Here is a 16,273-nt window from a genome sequence, read left to right on the forward strand (position 1 = left end):
CCCGAGAAATGGCTAGGGGAGTTCTTACTTTAGACAAACAGTATTTACGCCAATAGTTAGGAAGTATCGCAGTGAAACTTTTACCTTTTTATCTCATAAAAACGCATGGTCTGAATTTGGGACTTCAATCTTGCTCAAAGCATGTTATTTGGCATATATGTCAATTTTGGGCTAATTTTCCTGGGAATTGCAAGCACCGAAATGAAAATTTCTCAGATTTTCGTTTCTCATCAGTCGGAAACAATCAGTAGTATGGCACTTCCAATTCTTAAAAAATCAAGAAAGCGTACGCTAAATGTGGATTTACCTGACATTTATCATTTCAAAGGGAAAAAAGGCCTAAACCTCCTTCTTATGCTGAAATACCCTCAATTAATCACGAAAGAAGTTTACTTTTCCAAAAAGAAGCTAAAGACATTGATGATCTATTTTTCTTATGTAAATATGTTTCAAAAAACCTTCTTCCTGGTTGGAGTGGTTTCAACAGTCAAATGACAAAATCTACTGAGAATTTAGATAAAACAAAAGTTGGTTATCTCCCAATATTAGATGCAAACCCGACAGAAATGTCCACTGTCAATACTCTTTTGCATCGAAGTATTGAAATAGCAAATAAACTTGAACTTGAAAATATCGTTCTAGTGTTAGATCAAGCTATCTATGATAAAGCTCAGCAGATCAGGTGGCAAAATAACGAGTTTAATCATAGGCTCATAATTCGACTTGGAGTGTTTCATATTTGTATGGCATTTTTAGCAGTTATTGGAAAAAGATTTGCTGATGGGGGCTTGCAAGACATTTTAATTGAATCGGGTATTGTTGTTCAAAGCTCTATAGGCCGCGTTTTAAATGGGTATCATTACAATAGGAGTATTCGTGCTCATAAACTTTTATGTGAGGCATTACAAAGAATACGCCTTGAAGTTTTTTTGTATGAACAGAAGATTGATTTTAATGAAGTTGAAAGTGTATTTGATCATTTTTGTAAAGAATATCCTCATTACTCCTTGGATAATTTAATTCATAACTGTGAAATTGAAAAAATGCGTGAAATGTATAATGAATACATAGCTTTGAAATGTGCTGAAAACCTCACCTATGAGTTCTGGAGTTCTTACATTGAGATGGTGGAATTGCTACTTTTGTTTGTTAGAGCGACTAGACAAGGCGATTGGGAACTGCATTTATCTGCTGTGCAATCGATGCTTCTATATTTGTTTGCATACGATAGAGTTAATTATTCAAGATATTTGACTATTTATAGGTGTAAGATGCAAAATCTAAAAATCTCAAATTCTGCAATATACAACGAATTCAAAACTGGAAAATTTTCAGTTCAGCAACAAGAGAGGTATTTATTTTCAAGGACACCTTGTGATCAAGTCATTGAACAAACATATAGTAGAGATTCCAAAACCAAAGGTGGATTGACAGGAATATCAGTTAATAAAGGTGCAGGGCATAGATGGATTTTATCCCACCATTCAAAGCAGCCATCTCACATCAGTGTAACATAATGGTAGGAAAGCAAAATTGCAATCGCTTAAAAAAGGAGTTGGATTCAACTCGAATCAAACAAGATGAGAAACATGTCGTTGCAATTTGTGATACAATATTATCTATGCAAAATCCTTTTAAAGATATTAACGGTGCATTATTAAATATTGTTACTGGTAGTGTTGCTCCTGAGGACGTATGTCTTGACCTGAAGCACGCTGCAGCACTTGGAAACAAAGCTTTAAATTCTTTTTTAAATGAAAGATTGGAACAAAAGAATCTTGATTTTTTCACACCTATGAAATGTTTGAAATTAAAAACCTTTTCAGATGTTGGTAAAATAAGTACTATACAATTAAAAGCAGAAACAACAGCATTAAAAAGTGATAGAAATTTATTTAGAAGAATGTTAATGATTTCTAAAGTTCAAAATCTAGATTTAGAAGAATTAATGAAGAACAGTTTGAGTAATTTACCTATTGCCCTTGCAAATTATAATGGCAGCAAATCAAGAACAAACAAAGCAACTTTGCTTCATTATTTAGAAAATTGCTCGAATAACATTATTATAGATTTTAACAAATATCAAAACACATCAAAGGCAGCCATTGTTGTTGATGCAATGGCTTTTATTCAACAAGTGCCAAATTCATTTGCCACTTTTGGAGAATTCGCCCCCTACATTTTGCAATCTCTAATTAAGCTGGCAAAAAACTATAACTGCTCCCGTGTTGACTTTGTATCTGTCAGGTATAATGAATTGAGCATCAAATCTGCCGAACGAAAGAGAATAAGCATTGCTGGAGTACAACTAATTAAAATATATCGAGCAAAACAAAAAATGTCTAAACAATTTCAGAAATTCTTAGCATCTGGCAAAAACAAAGAAGAACTTATTGATTTTTGTTTTAATTTTTGGAAAAAATTAGGCCTTGCCTTTTCGAAAATATTGAAATTTATATCACCCATGAAAACATTTGTCATAAGTTTTTTAATAATTCAAATGAACTTACTGTTGAGAATGTTATAGAACTTGAATGTGATCACGAAGAAGCTGATTCAAGAATGTTCCTTCATGTTGGACATGCAGCACTTTTTTATGATAAAGTTTTAATCAAGAGCCCTGATACTGATGTATACGTTCCTGAAGCATATAATTTAAGACTATATTTTTCTGAGGTTTTTGGCTACACTCATGATGAAAAGTACCATTGAATTCTGTCAAGGTTAGACTAGAAGTATGAGGCTCCTAAAAATAATTATTTTTGGTTCAATAATTGTTATGCATAATTTGGTTTAATAAATGTTATGTATGTTCTTTTATCTGTGATTGAAATTTTTCAAAATTAAAGGTTTACATTATCGCACAAAATAATTAGTTTAGTACCAATATGAAAACCTATAATAAAATATGATTAGTTTTGCTTTTTTGTTAATTTTTTTTACTTAAATACATATATTATCTATTATTGTTTTTTATTGTATAAATTCTTATTAATTCAAATATTTGTACATTTCCTTTTGAGTTTACATTAAAATGAATAGATTGAATTTCATACTGCTTATGCATATTCCTGAAACCCAATATTTTAAACTGTATTTTTTTAAAAATTGTTAGCTACACTCATGTCTAAACTAATCACATGCTGCCAGGACCATGCTGAAACTATGGTGCCCTTAAAAATGAACTCTTTTTGGTTTAATAAGAACCATGTAGTTTTGTTGTATTATACAATTTTTATCTAGGATTACTAAATTGTTTCTTCATGCTTAAAATGTTATGTTAACATTATCAAAACATCTCTTAAAATAAAATTTTCTCAAAATAAAGAATTAAGGGTGATGTTTTCTCTTATTTAATATTGCCTGGGATGCAACATTATAATGTAATACTTTTGTATAATATCTGATCACACCAAATAGTATTATGTGAAGTGGACAGACTATTAATACTTAAAAACTACTTTTCTTCTAATATTATGATGCAGCTTACATCAGTAGCAATATAGTTTTTGCCAGGCCATTAAACCGTGTAACATTCATAGTATATGATTTATGGATAAAACTTAAAAATAATTATGTAATGTTCTCCAACGAAGCTTTCTTTTCTGGACGAAGGAGCATAAGTTTGTCGACAGAGGGTGACACTCATCCTGACCATTCGAAACGCCACACCTTATTTCGATTCGGACTTAAGAGTTTGTCTATGATTGAATTAAGAATTACATATTAATGAAATGTTTATATGATTCCTTTACAATTAAGTGTGTTATGTTTCACCATTTCAATGTTCATAACACTGTAGATTCTCAATATCTCATACTTTGATAACTCCAAAACCTTATTATGTCAACAAAAAAAAAATGTCTCCCTTGGTGCGAACCCTATTTTTTGGTTATGTATCACAGAATTCTGTTTGAAAAGTTTATTTATTTGAATGAAAATCATTGAATCAGAATTTTTAAGAGTGTGATGCGTAAAATGCTAATATTTGAAATTTATCACTGAAATATATATAATCAAGTAAAACTGATCAATGTAGGCAATTTTTCAATTTATGGTTATCATATTGTGCTTAAAATGTACGAAATAGAAATATATTGAAAAAATATGGTATTGTATTTTTATCAATAATCTTAGTAATTTTTTGCCAATACCTTTTATAACTCTTTTTTAAATAAATGCTTTAATGTTCTCTTTATTAAAACTGTAATTAGTTTAAATTAAGTTAAAATGCAATGCCATTAAGGATCTGGGTTTTTGACATGATGTAACAGTTGTAAACACAGTCTTTCTTCAGTCAACCAATCTGCCAACCCTGTTGAGTTCAACACACAGTTTATAATGCTTATTTTTTAATTTTAAGGAATAATTATCACATTGTTTACTTATAAAACGATGTATGAATTTTGAATATAAAAGAAAAGTTTCAATTTGTGTTTATTAGAAAAAATGATTTTTTTTTGTTCTGCACTTATTAGTTGCCTTTTGGTGGAAGGCAAAAACAATTAATTATCTAAAGTAAAAAAGCATGTGGTTAGATTGTAATTTTATAAATATTTTGAATTGAAATAAAAAGATAGAAATGAAGAAATTATGTAGAGTATGTATTAAAATCGAGCACGCAACAATAAATTAAACAAATAGATGCTGAATATTCTTGTTAATCATTGTGTGCCCATTCAAAATAAGCAACATGATTTATATGTTAGAATTCAGGTATGGATTTAAAGAAAATGTGATCAATGAATTTTGTAAAGTGCACTGTTTGTACAAAATGCTGTCGAATGGTTCTACGTCTAGATAGCTAAATTTCAAATTATAAATGCATTTAGAAATATATTGATGTACAATCATCTGGAATTATATTTTATTTTGCTTAATAAAAATTTACAAAACAATACTTGTCCAAGGTTTTCTGGGGACACTCTGCTTGTCTTTTTTATATATATATGTGTGTGTTTATTTTATGCAAAAGCTACTTGAAATAACACATTGAAACATTTTTTAATCTTACATTACCTTCAATAAGCCCAACATATTTTTTTTTTAATTTGTCTTTATTTTTTACTAATTGATATTTTACTAAATTAATAAAATAATCAAGAAGGGCAAACAAAACCTAGCTAAATTGCTCAAATAAATTATGTAACTAAAGATGTTTAGTGTGTGCAGATGACATTGATCTTGCTTTAATTGTGTTTAGCAAATAGAATGTTAAACAACAAATATAAAATCAAATTTATTATAGGTCTTTGTGAATGTAATTTTTATCTGAAATGGAATTTAAAAAAAAATCATTTATTACAAAAGTATACTTTGCATACCAGAATGTGAGTTATATTTTTAATTATAATAAACATTTTACAGTGTTTAAAAAGAAGTAAATATTTCCAGATTTTTATAAAAAATATTCAGATTATTCTCAATGGAGCAACAGTTCATAAAAATTTTAAAAAATTATCAAAACTTATAACTTTTACGGAGTGGGTAAATTTATATTTTTTATATAATTCATATTTTAAATGCTTATATAAAATAATTAAAGAAAAAAAACTTTAAAAAAAATTCGATGAAGTATCATGTCCTCTTATAGTGAAATTATAATTTCGTTAAACTTTTATAACGTTTATACAAAAATTGTAAAGCAGTTTGAAGTAAAGGAAACAAGAACTAGAACAGACGCAAATCTCGAAGCTTATTGGTTGTGATTGGTCAATTCATTTTCATGTGACGTCACAGTATCCTTCTCTTTGGATATTCATGGGCAAAATTCTGTATTCATGAAATTAAAATTGTTCTTCAATATTTTCATAACTGTCAATTAATGGCCTATTATATTCGTGAACTTCGTGAATTTATATTTCCTAGGCAAGATTGTGTTCTATTTTGGAAGATTAAAATTGCCACTCGAGTGCAGGAACGAAAATCAGTTTAGAACTGCTTTTGAGTCTTCGGCCCACGGACTATAGCGTCCTCACTTTTCAACTGCAATAATCAAGAATAATAGTAAACAGTGCGCATGCGTTGCTATGGCAACCGCTGCTGTTTGATAATTTTTTTAGAATTCTTTTTTTCACTTTTAATTTTGCTATGCATTAAGTTGGTGAGTTTATTTTTGAGATATGGGGCCAGACAGATCCCATAAATACTTCTCGAGTTGGGATTAAAAGAGAATTTCATAACTTGAACGATATTTTTGGTTTCATTGTTTTAATTAGGAATCAGAAATTCTAACCTACAGTTCAAACTGGATAGTTTTCAATACTAATTCAGGTGAATATCACAAATAAAGAGGGTCCAAACTGATTGAAATGGTCCTAAAAGTTGAAGTTGAAGCAAGAAAAAAGCGAATCCAAGGCCTAAACTTAGCGAGGCCAAAGAAAGCCAAAGAACGTAGACGGGATTACCTTAAGCGTTACACACAAACGGAAAAAACGATAGGATTCCGTTCGCAAACGAAAGCATGAAGTCAGTCCCCCACAAAAGTACCAAAGTGGTTCTGAGAATTGAACCCTACTGAAGAGCGAATGGTGACTCTCCGAACCCCTTTCATGCAAATACGAGAACTGGGTGTTAATCACCAGTTAGGGATGAAAGGATCCATTGTCAACGTACCCAATAACTTGCGCAAGAATCGTAGACTGTTTTCTACGCAATATAAATGATTCATTCATTATTCGTGTAAAATTGAAAAAAAAAAGCCTAGCTATCAAATCATATTTCATGTATGAACTTGTGAATTCGAAACGGGTGTGTGATGCAGCTTACAATCTCCATCAAACACCATTGTACCAATCCGAAAATGTTAATATTGGCTGTTCAATGTCTATTCAGTCTGGATTGGCTGTTCAATGTCTTTTCAGTCATCAAAAGAATTTAAACAGAATGTGTCTGAGCTGCATCTCAATATGTCTGCGAAATTGTGTACCGAGCAGTTCAGGATTAACTGCTTAAAGTGTCCAAGATGAAAACACAATAAAATTGCTTTTCCAAAAAAAAATTAGACAACAGCCATTTTGTCAATGGGTAACCAGTGATCGCTGCAAGGCAATCACAATTTTCTTCATTTTGTAGTGAATCATATTTTTTTAAAATTTATTTTTGAAAGTACACGTGGTCGAAATTTGATACTTCAAACCTTGGTAAAAACTTATTTAGCTCTGACTGTTAGGTTGTCTATAGAAAAAAACTCCTCTCAACACAAAGTCTTTATACGGCCATCTGCTTCAATGGAAACAAGAAAACGTGCATATTAAAGAGAGGAGCTTCTCTCTTAAATGATTCCCTTTCTCTCGAGGAAAAACTTGTCTCAAATATTCCCCCAACACTCCTACATGAAATAGTGAAGCACAGTCACACCGCCATTGCTGCAGAGGAGTTCTTTCCATAGATCGATTATAATTACCTCGATATTCACTAATATTGCCAAGAAACATTTTTAGTGATTCCATTTTCTAAAAAAAGAGAAGAAAAACACATGTTCTAAATTTGAGACTTCTACCTTGGTATAAACGTTATTCAGCCTAACTGCCAATGACTCCTTTATTATCCCGATAATCCCAATAATTTCAAATATCGAAGAGGAACTTTCGTTGTTCTTTTATCTGAGCACATTGTCCGAGTCTTGGTAAAAACGTGCCATTTTGAATTATTATTAATTAGACTAATTTATCCAATAAGCCACAATGATTACAAACTGCATCGATTTTTAATTCTGAAAACGACACAAAGCGTAAACATGAATAAAAGTCACACATTTTGTGTTTGTGATCTGTTTAGGAAAGTGACACTGACAACGCAGCACTCATAAAATTATGCGAAAATTGTGAATGTTTCATTCTGTGGATGATAAAATAATAATTTTACTGAAGAATTTTAGGCGTATATAATGTTAAGATATTTTAGGCGTATATAAATATTTATAAAATATGTTTTTCGACAAATATATATTAATTAGTCTGCTGCTCCTCACGAAGGGACAGAACCGTGGAATCAACCTGTCAATGATTTTCGTCTAAGTGGAAAAATTTCATTTGTTTAAATTGTTAAATGTTGTTGCGGAAAATACTGCTGATTTTTTTAAAGTTTGATAATTTGTTTTAAATATTTAAGCTGTTTATTCAATTTTAAGGTCTGACAGTAATTTTCAACTAGATAGTATGCACGTAGAGTCTGAAATAAAAACGTTGATGAAAGTAGAAGGAACTTAACACTATTTTACTTGATTGGTGAAAGGGCATTATCTATTAAAAAAAAGAAAAAAGAAAAAAACCTTTTATTGCAACGATAAAATAAAAATGTATGAAAATTTAAGCCCTGAAACTTTTTTAAATCTACTATACAGCAAAATAAAAATTACTCGCTGTGCAAGAAAATTAAGAAGTGAACAATTTTTACCATTGGGAATAGAAATTAATACAACTAAAATATATCTAAAGAATTTGTAGAATGGGGAGTTCATTAGATGCATTTAAATTAAATTGCTCGTTCTCCTTTAATATGCAAAGTATAAACTGTTTCCTATAGCAAATTTTTCAAACAAAATTAAGAGAGTTCTCTTTTTTTCAATAAAAAGGGAACACTTTTTATCAAGATAGAGAAAGTGTTGCTTGCCTTCAGGAAATCATTTTTCTCCTTTCAAATATACATACCAATTTATTATCCCCCAGACGATGTGTACAATACTGCGTTTTATATTTTGTAAGAAGGCGCAATTACCGCGTACAGTTTTATGTATTTATAACATGAAAACACCCTTTTTTGAAACTTCTCGGTAGAGAATCTCTTTAAAATTCAAGTCCAGTCTTGTCTCTCAACGAGGAAAGAAATTATGCTTTTGCTTTGAAAAGAGAAATGTTTTTTTTCTCTTCCTTTTCCTAGAATATTTAAAATTTGACTTGCGCAATCGACGCCTTTCCTAAGACGTTGTTCGTAAGAGAGAGATAGGGATGTCGTGTAACTAACAGCACCCCTCCTCATTTGATGAATTATTCAAAATATGTGATAAAATTTTTTTTTCTCTCGCCAAAAACTGTTGTGGTCTGAAGAGAAGGGGGATATTATTTTCTTCTTACATTATTTTTTTTTCTTTGTATCATTTTCTTTCTTTTCTTTTCCCTTTTCTTTATTAAAAATAACTAGCTGGGAGTATTTATAAACAAGCCTGTAATTGCAGGTAAAAATAGAGGAAAAATTATTTCTCTCTGGAGCTCTTTTTTAAAGTTTCAAACGTTTTCTGATTGCTACAACGAGATATTAACGTCATAATATCTCATAACCCGTTTGAATGCTAAAGAAGCTGGAGGAAAAGAGTTTAAAAATTAATTTGTGACCCTTTACATATGAGCTCTATTTGACTCCATTTATAACCAGAGTTCTATTACTTAGATGAAGATTATGGTTCTTCTTTTAAATTTTTGTTTTAACACAAATTTCAGTCCTCGCCTTTTCTCTCTTCCTTCCTTCCCCAAATTTAGAAAATAAGTTTTGTTTACAACAAAACGATTCAAAATACTTATTTTGGTAACATCGAATAAGTGCTTCTAAAAAATTTTGCAGCGATATAATTTTTATAATTTTTTTTTTAAATGAGTATTGTAAATTTTAAAACTTCTACCACCCTGTTTAAATACAAAGTTAAAATTAGCATAAATACTCTAAATCCATATGCTCCGATTTAAATTACATTTTGAAATACTTGTATTTTTGGAGTGAAATTGTTCAAATATTTCGTAGAACCTTTTTTAAATTCCGTTGAACTTAATTTTTTTCCAACTTCTAGTGTGAAAAAATGAAGAGTGATTTGAATGTACTTCAACTTCGCATAACTCTCTGATGCAGAAAAAGGAAAATATGTTACTCAGAAGTACTTGTTAAAAAAAAGAAAGGAATTATAATCCGTAACGCTTTGTGATCCACAAAGTGAATTATTTCAATATTTTTCTTTTTAAAAGTACATATTTATAGTCTGTTTAAGTTTCTAAAAAGTTTCTTTCAGAAATTTTTTTTGTGGCAAATCAGGTCGAACGAAATTTCAAAAGAATTTTAAGTCAAACAAATGCATTGGAATTGCCTGAAAAAAATAATGTTTTTAAAAATGTTTATGAGAAGATTTTTGTTTAAAATTTGATCTTTCTTCGCATCGTGTTTAATCGAGAATATGTGTTGAAATGATCTTCCAGTAAATAAAGCTTTTTTAAGATAAAATAGAATTGAAAATTATGCCGAAGAATATGAACGTTTGATTCTTCTCTTTTGTTCAATTTTTCTTCCGTGCGAAAATAATTTATTTTTATAATCGAACGACTTTTCTATTTTTTTGGTAAATCAACAGAGTAAATGAAGAAATAAAAAAAAGCCTTCAAATTACGTATTTCAAGTTAACTAAAAAGTAGAATATAATTTTTTTAAGTATTCCATATTAGCGGTATAGTGCCCTCCTACCACTGAACAAACATTGAAATTTCTTACAAAAAAAATTCAGGGAAATGAGCCCTGTTTAATGGATATTTTCAGAATTCATCTTATAAATGAAATCAGTAATGTATACAAATATATGCATTAGGGATCACACATTAATATGATGTAAAAAACACTATAAAAATATAAAGAGAACCGGAAAGGTAACATAACTGGAAATCTAAGGAGAGACAGGAGAGATCAAAATTCGTTTGATTGCAGGAGGAAACTGAGAAGAATTGCGACGCAGTTATTAGAAACAAGTTTCATCGAATTGGGTTTTATTTTTTTCATTGCAACTTCACCATTTTGGAAGATTAACTAAGGGGCGACCCTAGTTTACCCTTTCTTTAAGCAAGGATTCTAAAAATATACATTAAGGGAAGAACATCACATTAAAATTTATAATAGATAATAAATAAAAAAAATATTGCATTTTTTCGCACTTTATCCTTTTAAGAATACGTTACAAAAATAGTGAATTTATTTACAGCATAATATGTCGACGCTGTTTATGGTTTCAGTTGATTAATAAATTTACTATCAAAACATTCATGCAAAATACTTTCATTTTAACTATTCTATTGAAATGATTTGTTTACAATATGTTAGAAAAGGAATGAATGGTACTTTCAGCATAAATACACTCTATAACAAAAAAAATCGACGCACTAAGACGCGCAAAATCGACGCTCGATCAGGCTGGAATGATACCGACTGGTGACGTATAGTCTTTAGCGACGAATCTCGCTTCCAACTGTGTCCTGACGATCATCGAAGACGTGTTTGGAGAAGCACAGGGCAGAGGGGGGATCCTGCCTTAACTATTGCACGCCACACCGGCCCTCAACAAGGCATTATGGTCTGGGGGGCCATTTCCTTTGACAACCGGACCCCTTTGGTCGTCATTAGAGGTACAGTTACTGCACAGCGGTACGTCGCCGACATCCTAAGACCTGTTTTGCTACCGTTCCTTTTGCAGCGCTCTGGGCTGGTTTTTCAGCAGGACAATACCAGATCACATACGGCACGTGTTGCTATGAACTGTCTGCAAGCTTGTCAAACTCTTCCTTGGCCTGCCAGATCACCAGATCTTTCTCCCACCGAGCACGTCTGGGATATGATGGGAAGGCGATTGCATCTGGCACGGAATGTTGATGACCTCGTTCGACAATTGGATCGAATTTGTCAGGAAATACGGCAAGAGATCATCCGGGAGCTTTATCGGTCTATGCCACGCCGTGTGGCTGCTTGTATCCAGGCTAGAGGCGGGTCAACACCTTATTGAACTTGTTACTGTAACTCTGCAATAAATTATTCAATTGTTCTGAAATTTTAATCATTTGCTATTCCGTACATTGTCTTCCTATCCACCAATTTTAGTTTCAATCGGACAACTCCTTCTTGGTGCGTCAATTTTTTTGTTATAGAGTGTAGTTGAACTTATACAGGTGTAATAGTTTTTAATGAAGATTGCAAAGGACTAGTTTTCGAAATAAATGCAACCAAAGAATGTGCTCAAAATGAAGAAGAATTTCGGCTGCTCCTCTAGAGACGTCCCAAGAGAAAGACTGCTGACAATGAACTGCATCTTATAGACCAGCTATTATAGTTATGGTATGCATTATATCTAGTTAGCAAAATTTTATATATTTGTATCAATTTATTGATTTCAAAACTTTACCATGAAACAATGTTTCTCGTACCTGATGTATTCAATAACTAGTACAATTTTCAGCCGATATACTTTAAATTTTGACACAATATTCACAGTTAATGAAGTATAAATACAATTTCCGTTGCAGATAGTGATTTCTTAATTGGATTGATTGGGTTTGAGTAGTCCATGAAAATGTAACTAATTTCGTGTCCTTTTTTTATAACACTACCATTTTCTGAATTTTTCTTTTTTAAATCCTGCTTACAACGAAAACTACATTCTTTTGTAGTACATTCGTTTACATTTTTTTTTGTAGTTTAAAAAAATTAAAACGGAATAGAAATGGGATGATTTTTTTCCTACTAATGAGTACAGCAATTTATAGATAATTTAAGAAATATCAGTTACGAGCATCGTATTGTATAATCTCTATCTTTTTAAATTTTTTTTGTTTGTAACATCATAAAATGAAAATTCAAATATGTACAATAAGATGAAAAAAAAATGTATTAAGTAAGCTTATTACAATCATTGAAAAATTCATTAAAAAACCTTCTTTTTATCAGCTTCTACTATATTGTTTTCCCTTAAAGATGAAATAACTTTATTAAAGAAATATTGTTCATAGATAATGCAACATATCACTTCACCGTATTAAACCAAACGAAATCAACCCACGATTTCCACACGGATGCGATTTCTATGTACACACATATTTTATTCTTACAAGACCCTTTAAAGGGCACTTTTCTGAAGGTGGAAATAATAACGTTAACCTCAGCTAATTTTATTTATATTTATATTATACGCAAAAATTATTCTCTACTTAATTAATGTACTTTTCTATTTGAAAAAAATTATCATTATTACTTTTTTTCTTGAATCATCAGATTATCTTAAACAATAAATTTATAATTTTCATTCATTTATAAAGTAAATCAATACTCTATTTAACCTGTAAGAAAAATGACATCCAGTTACAAAATTATTTCATTAAAACAAAATGCTTAAATCTTTGAAAATTATTTTAATGAGCTTAAACTACTTACCTAAAATAACGGATTTTGACGTCATTTTTTTAAAGAAGCATCAAAACTCTAAATTGTTTTTTTTTAATAAAAATTCTCATGCAATTAAATATAACTATTGCTGCTGTTTGTTGCAGATACTATCAAGAAACCTTTTTATTTTTAACATTACTTTCTTATTTCAATTTGAAAATATCAATTTCGCTTTTCATGTTTTTTACACCAGTATGACATTGGTTCAGTTGACATCGTGTCCGAAATGGGTATTTAGAGTAGCCAAAACTATCTTTTAAGATATTTATAGAAAACTTTTGCAATTAAGTTATATTAATGCCTGTTCATAGACAGAATAACAAATTTACTCTAGAATTTTTATCGCGAAATAAATTTAAAATTAAATCGTGTTCAGAATTTAGATCTGTGTTATGCTCCCACCTTTTGGGAACTGCCCTTCAATATTGGCTCCCCTCGCCGACCGGACTGCGTAGGGGTCAGGAAACTGGCCATGCATCAAAAAAGTTCTGAGTTCGAATCCCGGGCAAGGATGTTCTTTCATTCTTTGTATTATCTGTTCTTACTGTGGGAGCAATGTTGTCCCATCTAATAGGGTGCCCTGAAAGAGTGGCCAACAAATTTGCCCAGAAAATGCCTGAATTGACGAAATTTTGACACAGGTGGGTATTGGAAATAAATTAAACAGAAATATTGGCTCCCCAATTTATTATCTAAGGTACTGATTTGTTCTGGTGTCCGAGTTTCGTAGATTAAGAAGCTTTCTCCGCTTTCTAGAAGAAAAATTCCTTCTCCCTCTAATTCTTGGAATTTAAAACAAACCACTGGACGAAAAAAAAATATATTAAAAGAAAAAAAAAAGTGTTTCCATTCCCAGAAGATAATGAAGCTGGGAGAATTACAGCAAAATAAAAACATCTCTTTTAAGTACAAATGATTACTTCTCTGGCAACAACAATTACATCAAAAGAGAGGAAAAAAGGGAGGGAAAGATTACTGAAGGAGATTTTAGAAGAAACTGCGAGATGGGGCGGATGAATGGATAGAAAAACAAATTAAATAGATTTAATTACTTTTATTTTTGAGCCACAGAACAACCATTCAATTGGCAAAATAAAGCATGCAATTAGCTCGTTAGGTTAACTACCCCCCACGAGAAAAAAATCTTAATAAAAAAACATGTAGTACCGATGTTTAATTACTGAAATAATAGAAAAAATACTATTTGTACTAATAGGGTTATGGAGAGTCGCCCAGACATTTTCTCTCGTGTTGTACACTCACCCCCCCTCCCTTATTGTCTCACGTTATTGAGAAATGTTTCATAATTTAAGACTGATCAGGTAAAGAATAAAAAAAATAATTATAATTCCTTTTTATGTAAATGTCCTCTAACATAGGAAATAAAAAAATGGAAACAAAAAAGCTTTATTTCATATTGATTGAATTTTATTTCGGAAATTGTTTTTCTTTCGGATGTTAGATAATTGGAAAATTCCCGCCACCATCGTTTTGCAATACGTGTTTTAGTTAGTTTAATAAACTTTATTAAATTATGCACGTCATGCAATGGTTATAATGAGATGTTTTTCTTTCACAGTAATTGCTTCGGAAAAAAAACTATAGCTGGTAAATAATTGTTGCCTTTTCATTTGAAAACTTTTAAAACTTCTCCTCCGATAAAGTTTATAAGAATAACAATCCCGAAAGCATTTTTATTCGAAAGAGTCGAAGCATAAAAAATGTATACAAACAACCTTTGAAAATCAATTAAAGAACGAAGAAGACGGTTTGCTGCGTTCTGATTACGAAACTAGAGAATACTTAACCTGATGATTAAAAAATTTCATTTGTTTCAAATATATGAAGACGGTCGTTAAATTTGACAAGTTTCGAGTTCTCAAAAATAGGCACTGATTCTAAAGACTCAAGACGAGAATAATGAAGAAAACATCACGCAGAAAAGAAGAAACGCTTAATAAATACGTTTTTCTTTTGAAATTATTTATTTTTCATTTTCTTTGCTTCAGTCTCGTCTGTCATGATTACCCAGTTTTGTTTTTCATCTTTATTGTTCATTGATTCGTTGGCAGCTTTCTTTTTCAAATCGTTTCTGTTTTTCTTATTCTTGTCTGAAGAGTCTTAAAAATTAACACCTATTTTTGAGAGCACTCAACTTTTATTATCGTCTTCATGGATTTGAACCGAATGAAGTTTTTTGTTATCATCAAGTATATCCTTCCATTTCTTGGGATTATTCATTTAATAGAGAAATTATTGCTGTCAAGTTTTCTCGGCATAAAAAGTCTGAAATAAATGAAAATAAGGAATTGGCAACATTTTTTAAGGGAAATGAAAGTATAGTAGGGCATTTCTCGCAATTTGATTTGCTACTAAAATCTGTTTTGTATGAATGATGGTACTCTTTTTCAAATAAAGTTTTAAAATCCTGTGAAACCTTTGATTAATATGCATTTAATGCAGAAGCATACTTCCTCCGATTTATAAGCAATATGGTTTGATTTTGATAGTTTCAATAATTCTTCGTTATACACAAGTTGTTTGTAGACATGTAATTTCTTTACTATATCATAATCTAGAAAAATGTAAAAAAAACGGAAGAAAAAGGAGCGAAAATTTAAAAAAAGAAAGCATAGCTAAATTTAAGAGTTAGAAAAATATTAGATGCGCAATACCTAAATGTGGGTTATCTTAGAATTTTAAATTATTTCTTTCTAACATATAAATTTATAAGTCTTAGAATTTTGGTGAAAACAGTAACAGTGAAAGATATTACCTTAGAAACAAACTCTCTTACGTCTGCAGTTTTATTAACAATGTGCGTTCATTATGAAGCCTCGTTATAACTAAAGAGAGTTCTTTTTTAATACAAATAGTAATAGCTCTTCTTTCTGGCTGGCTTATCGCGTTGTTTCGTGCTTTTCGTTGCAAACGTGATTATAATATTAGGGGAACCGGAAAGTAACGTCGTTTCGGTGCATTTGATATTTGTTACCAAGATTTAATTTTTAATCAATAATGTATTCCCCTTCGTTAACAACAGCCTTTCATTGCCAGATCGAAAATGAATGAATGAAAGATCGAAATGGATCGA

Source organism: Parasteatoda tepidariorum, chromosome 5 (assembly GCF_982258835.1).
Source record: "Parasteatoda tepidariorum strain Cologne lab strain chromosome 5, Ptep-v5.0, whole genome shotgun sequence".
In the NCBI taxonomy this organism is placed as follows: domain Eukaryota; kingdom Metazoa; phylum Arthropoda; class Arachnida; order Araneae; family Theridiidae; genus Parasteatoda; species Parasteatoda tepidariorum.